Genomic DNA, 8,034 nt, shown 5'->3' with positions numbered 1-8,034 from the left:
TTTTTTTTGATAATAGTGGGAGTTCTATCAACTAGAAACCAAAGCCTTAACAAGCAAAGTTTCCCAATCACTGTATTATTAAACCTGTGCTATGAGCTCATGCCTATTAGGAAGAGAATGTGTGCTACCCATAACAATCACTGTTTCAGCTCCTCACTCCTCCCTGGCACAGGAGAGTGACGAGGAGCCCAGCCTGTGACCTCCACAGCCGAAGCTTTGCTTGATCCCCAACCATTTTTTGGTCCCTTCTGAGGGGCCTGAGGGGATTCAGAACTTGGGACGATGCAGAAGCTGTTACAGGGTCACCACATTTTCAGATAATAGAAGTCATGATGAATAATTTTGTGGCTGTGCCATGGGCTTTTGAATGGACATATGTACTCTAGACTAGAGGCATGGGGGCTCCAGTATTTAGGAGAGGTGAGAGACAAGCAAGAAAGAGCACATTAGGAGAATTAAGCAACTGCCAACCAGAAGATGTAGCAATTTCAAAAAGCGGAAATGGTACTTCTGGACATCCCTCCTCCTCCTTCTCCTCCTCTTTTTGTTATTGTTTCAGGTTTTGTTCTTGCTTTGAGACAGGATGGCTAGTAGCCTAGGCTGGACTCCAACTAGCTATGTAGCTGAGGATGACCTTGAACTCCTAAGTCTCCTGCCTTAGCTCCCAGAGCTGGGATTTACAGGCGCGCGGCACCACGCTGGGCTGTACCGCTCTCTGTGCTGGGCTCCCCTCCTCTTTGCTCTAGTTAGAGGCGTCAGTTTGTATAGCAGCTACTCTTGGCTGAACCCCTGGCTGGGCGGGAACTGGCTGCCAGTGTCGCCTGGTAAGCCTCCTGCCCCGCCGTTTACCCTGGGAGAAGGAAGTCCCGAGGCTCTAGCCTTAGACTTGACCTAGTGACCCAGAACCCAGAACTGTCCTTCCCATCTTTACAGACCTTGCCACGCCATGAGAGGAAGGGACAGGACATAGGTGGGATGAGGCTGAGGCTGACTGGGGGTGGGGGATGGTAGTGTGTGTGACACAGGCTGGGAAAACTCAAGGGAGACATGTTTTTCATTTACCTTAACCGAAGGACACAGGGCGAAAATGAGTCAATTGCCAGCCAGCTCCGACTCTCGGAAGGCTCAGTCTCACCTTTGAGTGGAATCCAAATCCTGCCTCCTTCCCCTCCAAGCTACCACACTGACCATCACACTCTTGAACGTTTCTTGTGACTTCCTTAAACCGCAACTGGGATTTTGTGTGAAATCGTTTGTGTGTTTCCAAGGGTTTGATGCACTCTGCTACACCGTCCACTTTGTGACTGGCAGAACCTGAGCCATGGTCATGTGCCAGTGAGAATATTCCACCCTCTGGGCCCAGTGTGGCAGGCCACACAGACGGGCCTTTGTTTTCTCTTTGCTTTTGCGTCTCCTCCTGAATACATCAAGACCCTTCACCTGGGGGGGGGGGGCGGGCAGGGGCTCAGTGGTAGAGCACTTGTGTAAATATGTGTAAAGTCCTGGGTTTGATTGCCCAGCAAGACAAATGAACAAAAACATCTTGTAGTAGGATGGTGGGATCTCATCCCTCTGTTCCTTTAACAATTATTTGCTCAGTGTCTACAGCTGCTGCTGCAGACTGGGTAGCTCTTATCTGCAGACAAGAGGCAGGCCTTATCTAGGAGATTGTAGCCTAATGGTAATAATGAGGGCCAGAACTACACATAACTATGGACAAACTTGAGTGTGTACTGTAAAGATTTCACTTGTACAACACTGACTTCTGCATTTCTAGTATTTGCTTCAGAGATGAAGACAATCAAGGCTGGAAGGGACTGGCAGAAATGCTGTGCAAATAACACTCAGCAAAGAGGCCATTCTGTCTCCTGCTTCTTCCATCACACTCCTGGGAGGGCGGAGGGAAGGGAGAGAGAAAAGACTTCTGAAGGTCTCTGTTTGTTGTTGGAAAAGATGTATCCCTTTAAAGAGTCTGAAAACTGATGTATCCCTTTAGTGTAAATGCCACACCTCTTGTGAGGAAAGTCTTTTTAAGTGGAAGATATATATAAAGTTCCAAGAAAATTAATAATGCCCTTAGGCTTCTCTTTAGACTGGATTCTTTCTGTTGCTGGGATAAACACCATGACCAGAAGCCATTTAGGGGAGACAGGGTTTATTTGAGCTTACACTTCCAGGTCTTGTGTCCATTATAGAGGAAAGTGGGGGCAGGAACTCTGGGTAGGTGCCGTTGGATGAAGACTGCCCCTCCGCACCCTTAGCTAGAGTTCTTTTACAACCCAGGCTCGCAGGCTTGGGGGATGGGCCCTCTCACAGACGGAATCATAGGCCAATCATCTGAGGCTCTTCCCAGCTGACTCTAGGTTATGTCAAGTTGTTGACAAAATCTAATACTAGTACAGGGGTCTAGGAATGAAGGTGCCCCTACATTAATGGAAAGGAGGGTAAATTTACTTTTTGCCACTAAATCATACACCTAAAAATGGTGAGAATTGTTAATTTTTTAATGCAGTGTGTATTTTTCCATTTTTTTTTTAATGTTCAGGAATTTTTTTTTTTAGAAAGGACGTTATCATCACTGTGTGTAGAGTTGGGGAGGGTGGGAAAGTAGATTTCAAATGTGCTTCACTTACCCCATGTTTAATACACACGGGCCCTCCTTTGGCCAAGGTGTTTGGCCCAGCTCAAACTTTTTTTGGTTTTTCGAGACAGGGTTTCTCTCTGTAGTTTTGGAGCCTGTTCTGGAACTCATTCTGTAGCCCAGACTGGCCTCGAACTCACAGAGATCGGCCTGCCTCTACCTCCCTAGTGCTGGGATTAGAGGCGTGCGCCACCACCGCCGGTGGTAGATAACCATTTTAAGGGATGTTACGTTACAGTTCTTTGGCTGTTCCAGCTCAGTAACCCATGGTTGTATCTCCGAAGCATGGTTTTAACAAATCTCCTATAATCCATCACACATTCCCCACCCAGCCGTGTAAAATCCAGGGACGGGGGATGCCCAGGATGGGGACGGGCGTGGCCCAGGCGGTTGTGACGGTGGAGACCTGGGGTCGCGAACCGCCCACACCGCCCGCTCCCATCCCCATGGCGTCCGCCTCCCGCGCCCCCACGAAGCCCCAGCAGATCCTGGTCCTCGACCCGCCGACAGAGCTCAAGTTCCGAGGCCCCTTCACCACCGTAGTCACCACGCATCTTAAACTGCGCAACCCGACGGCGAGGAAAGTGTGCTTCAAGGTGAAGAGCACCAGCCCTCGCCGCTACTGCGTGCGTCCCAACAGCGGCGTGGTCGAGCCGGGCTGCACGGTGACAGTCGCCGCCATGCTGCAGCCCTTCAGCTACGACCCCAGCCGGGAGGCCAAGCACAAGTTCATGGTGCAGAGCGTGTTCGCTCCCCCGGACACTTCGAATCTGCAGGCCGTGTGGAAGAAGGCGGACCCCGGTGAACTGATGGATTCGAAACTGAGGTGTGTGTTTGAAATGCCGAGAGAGAGTGACAAACAGGATGACGGCTTGAGAGTCAGAAAGCCAGCGCATCTCAACAAGCCCAGGCTCGACTCCTCCACGTCCTTGAAGCCAAGTCGCACCACGCCTCTTCCTGTGGCCCTGCTTGTGATTGGAGCCGTCTTCGTTGGCTTCTTCCTGGGGAAATTCATCTTGTAGAGTGAGGCGCGCACAGCGGTATTACCTCCCACCCCACCCCCAGAAAAAAAAAAAAACATCTCTTTACCCACCAGCTCCTTGGAAGTTATATGGCCCGCGGTGACCAACTTTGTGTGTGTGTATAAAGTCAAATAGGCTTCGCCTCTATGATCTCTTGTGGTTGGAGGATGCAATTAAAAAAGTAAAAATAAAACAAAAGCTGTTGGGCTGCTGGACACATCGCATATTATCAGATCATCGGAAGTCAGTCGTCCATTCCGTGTGTACAGTGTGTGTGTGTGTGTGTGTGTGTGTGTGTGTGTGTGTGTGTGTGTGTGTGTGTTGAAATGCACCAAGAATTGCTCTTTTGGCTTTAATAAGAGTTCAAGAGTTGTAAATATTTATTTTGCGAGTCGCTTTAGTTTTGCCTGCTGTCTTACCTCTTGAAATACGGGATTATTGGGATTTGCTAACCCGCTCGTTGAGGATGTGCTAAGAGGTGTTCAGTGAGGGGAAATGAAAAATATCCCTATCGCTTCCGAGGTAATTGCTGGCTGAGTTTTTCACCCTTACAAATCTGCCCTGTTGTATTTAACATTTTTTTAAACCTGCTATTCTTTTTTTGGTAGCTTGCGGTGTCTGCTGTGTTAGTGGGGCTGTTAGAAGAGAAGTCTGCGCTGTGGGAACTTGAAATTTATATCGCATGATTTTCTCCTGCAATAAAGCCCGTCCACATACTTCATTATTTGTAATTACAACGCCATTTATGGAGGAAAGGAATGGATAGACTTTCGAGCTCTTCTGGTAGTTTGGACAACTGTAATTGATTTGTTTTCCAGAAATATAGAATAATAATTCCAGAAGAGTGCTGTATTGCAGTGAGTTAGTGTATGTGCCATGCAGCTGTCTTGGGTTTAAGTTATTTCATTCTTGTCAATTCTTTTTTCTTTTTCACTGTCTTCTTAAGGAAGACTTATTCGCCTGGGTTTTGAAGTACTTATTAGACAGCCTAATACTTCTATTACTTTGTAGCATATTTCATAACCACAGTTAAAAATAGGGTGTTTTTTTTTTCCTGCCTAACTTAACATTCAAAATGAGTTTCCATTATGGAAATTTAAAATTACTGAGCAAACCCCGGGAATTTCCTTTGTGAAAAAGGACTTTTTCTTTGCAAATCCAACTGTTTATCACATAAAACACTGTTTGAGATAAATGCTCACTCTGGGTTCTGCTATTTTCTTGCACTTGGCCTTATGTCTTCATTTATTTTATTCATACTAAAGAAAATTTTGGAACCTGAGAAAATTATATCACATTTTAGGCTGAGGCTAGCCTAATACTAGTGAATTTTTATTCTTGAATGTGGATGTTGGTTTAGTAAGAAGGTGTGCTGTGCCAGAGGGAGATTGGCTCTTGGGTTTCGATGTGGAACGACGTACTAGGCCAGGCCAGGTCTGTGAGCACCTTTTATATAAGAGTGCAATGTTCCCGAGTATTTTGGTTGTCCTTTCATTTCACATGTGTTTGAGTTGGTCAGATGGTATGTGGTGTTACTGTATTCTGTGGTATCTTTAGAACCTCTTGCTTGTGTGTGTGTGTGTGTGTGTGTGTGTAAGTTCCTGAACGCTACATTCCACTGCAGGTGCTGTTACTATTGCGTGTGCTGCTGTGGAACAATCTTTTTGTACGCTATGAATATGTATTACTCTCATTGGCTAATAAAAAGCTGATTGGCCAGTAGCTAGTCAGGAAGAGATTGAATGCCAGACTAGGAGAATTCTGGGAAGAGGAAGAGTGGAGTCAGAGAGTCGCCAGCAAATGCAGAGAAGCAAGATGAGAGCGCCATACTGAGAAAAGGTACCAAGCCACATGGCTAAACATAGATAAGAATTATGGGTTAGTGTAGGAGTTAGCTAACAAGCCTGAGCTATCGACCGAGCATTTATAAATAATATTAAGCCTCTATGTTGGTTGTTTGGGAGCAGGTAGTCTGGAAAGGAAAACTGCACCTACAGTGTGCTGGCTGTTACTGTTGCCTCCTTCCCCAATAGCTGGAAAAGCATGCTTAAAACGGTCTAAAGCTCCCATTCCATAAGTACTGATTCTACACTTACCACTTAAAGCTCTTTATATAGTTAACATCCCTAGTGATAAGTATCAAGTATGGTACTTTGTGTCTTTCAAAAAATATTTACATTTTCAAAAACTTAGAACAATCCCTTAGAATTCATCTTATTTAGCCCCTTTATTTTATATCTGGGGGATCTGAGTCCCTGTGAGAGTAGAAAAGACTTTTCTGTGTTTTATAGGTAGGGAGAGATGGAACTGAAAATAGAAATCTTATCTCTGGTCTTCTGTCTACTTTAGTAATTTTGTAGAAAAAGTTACTAATTTGATAAATGACTGAAATAATGAACAATGTTATCTACTAGGTGAGATTTTTTAATTTTTTTTCTGGGCATGGTACTGCTTGACTGAAATCCCAACACTAGTAAGGTAGAGGCAGGAGGGTCAGGAGTTCAAGGTCATCCTCAGCTACTGAGTGAGTTTGAGATCAACCTGGGTTGCTTGAGACCTTGGAGAGGGGGAGAGAGAATGGTTGAGGGGGAGTGTATAGCCTAACATTACACCAGGTTGATGTGTATACTTTAATGTTTAGGCTAGCTATATTTCTCATATTGATAATTATCAAGTGCTATTAAAATATATTGTTTTAAGATAGACATTTAATAAAGTATAATATGAAAAATAAATAAAACATTATAGTTGGTTCTTTGATTCTTTGGGGGCCTGCCACCTAGCCCCCAAATAATCACACAGAGGCTTACTCTTTTTTATGAATGCCCAGCCTTAGCTTGGCTTGTTTCTAGCCAGCTTTTCTTAAATTATCCTGTCTACCCTTTGCCTCTTTGCTTATCTTTCTCTATTCTATATACCTTCCTTTCTGTGTGGCTGGGTAGGTAGCTGGCCCCTGGTGTCCTCCTCTCCTCCCTTTCTCGTCCCTCGATCTTTTCTTCTTTTTCTCCTTCTATGTATTCTTTTTGCCTGGCAGCCCTGCCTATCCTTCTTCTGCCTAGCTATTGGACGTTCAGCTCTTTATTATACCAATCAGGTGTTTTAGACAGGCAAAGTAACACAGCTTCACAGAGTTAAACAAATGCAACATAAGAGAATGCAACACATCTTTGCATCATTAAATATCCCACAAAATAAACAAATGTAACACATCTTAAGTTAATATTCCACAACAACATAGCTTCTGACTGTCCCACATGTGGCAAGATCAGTTCCTAGTTCTTGGCCTATTTGTTGTTGTTGTCAATCAAATTGGGAAAGCTCAACATTGGGAGGGGTATCTTAGAGTTCAGAGGTGGGAATACTTTTGTTTCCCATAATGGATGGCCTTATCTCCCACCCCCCCACCCCCCCTTTTCCCTTGATTATCAGGAGCACTGGGCTAGTTTAGAGACAAGTGCAGTGACTGTGGCTCAGACTTTATAATTCATCACTCTCCAGGCTTGTCAGTTTACATCTTGATTCCATCATCTTTATTTTGATAGCATTCCTACAGTTGTAGCTAACCACAGGGAAGGAGCCTGAGGTGCGGTTTTCCTCTGAGAGTTTTTCTGGATACTCTTCAGGGTATCTGCTAAGATCACAGCGAGGATACAAGTTTAGATCGGGGGACTGTATTTTAAGACTGGTATTGATCAACCAAAGAGCGGGCAGCATAGGGATAAAAGATGTCAGAATGCCCGGAAATGATTTACATGAATACAAGGAAGAGGAGCTTAGCTTAGACGGTGGAAACCAGGTTGGCATCTTTAAATAGTTAAACATCTGTCACGTGACCTGGTACGGCTTTTGTTTGAATGTTTCTAGTGCCTAGACTAAGGTCAATAGGGAGATGTTATAGAAGGGCAGACTCCAAGACCACAAATCAAGTTATGAGCAGTAGATTCCCCGGAAGCGGAGTCCTCGATCACTCACATGCCTACCCTAAGAAGACATGTTAATGCTGGAGCACAGTAGGATAAACCACTGAATTAAGGAGAGCATTAGCCCCACAGATTTGCCTCTTGAAAAATAAAAATTGGAAGTATCCTCAGAAATTATTGGAGTTTAGGAAACTGAGGTCCAGAGTAGTAATTTGATTTCCCAGGGTTCACACTGATTTTGCAGAGTGGGTGATGGAGCCCACCTTTCTAATCCATGTTTGGATCCATTCACTTTATACCACAGGCTGGTCTTCCCTCTAATGGCTCACATGTGGTTCAGCTTCTTTGACGTTACACCTCCCTCAAGGCATCAGTTGAGTTCGGTTGGGTTCGTGGGGAAAGAAGCTTTGAATGGTTCACTCCCTGCAAACTATTTACAGGAAACGGATGC

At 44.9% G+C, this 8,034-nt stretch overlaps 1 pseudogene; it reads left to right on the top strand.

Moving 5' to 3' along the window:
* Positions 1-2,982: 2,982 nt before the first annotated feature.
* On the top strand, positions 2,983-3,861 carry LOC102918252 (vesicle-associated membrane protein-associated protein A pseudogene; annotated as a pseudogene).
* Positions 3,862-8,034: the final 4,173 nt, after the last annotated feature.

Source organism: Peromyscus maniculatus, chromosome 19, assembly GCF_049852395.1.
Source record: "Peromyscus maniculatus bairdii isolate BWxNUB_F1_BW_parent chromosome 19, HU_Pman_BW_mat_3.1, whole genome shotgun sequence".
In the NCBI taxonomy this organism is placed as follows: Eukaryota; Metazoa; Chordata; class Mammalia; order Rodentia; family Cricetidae; genus Peromyscus; species Peromyscus maniculatus.
The sequence above is the reverse complement of the archived record's forward strand: the minus strand, read 5'-3'. Positions and strand labels throughout refer to the sequence as shown.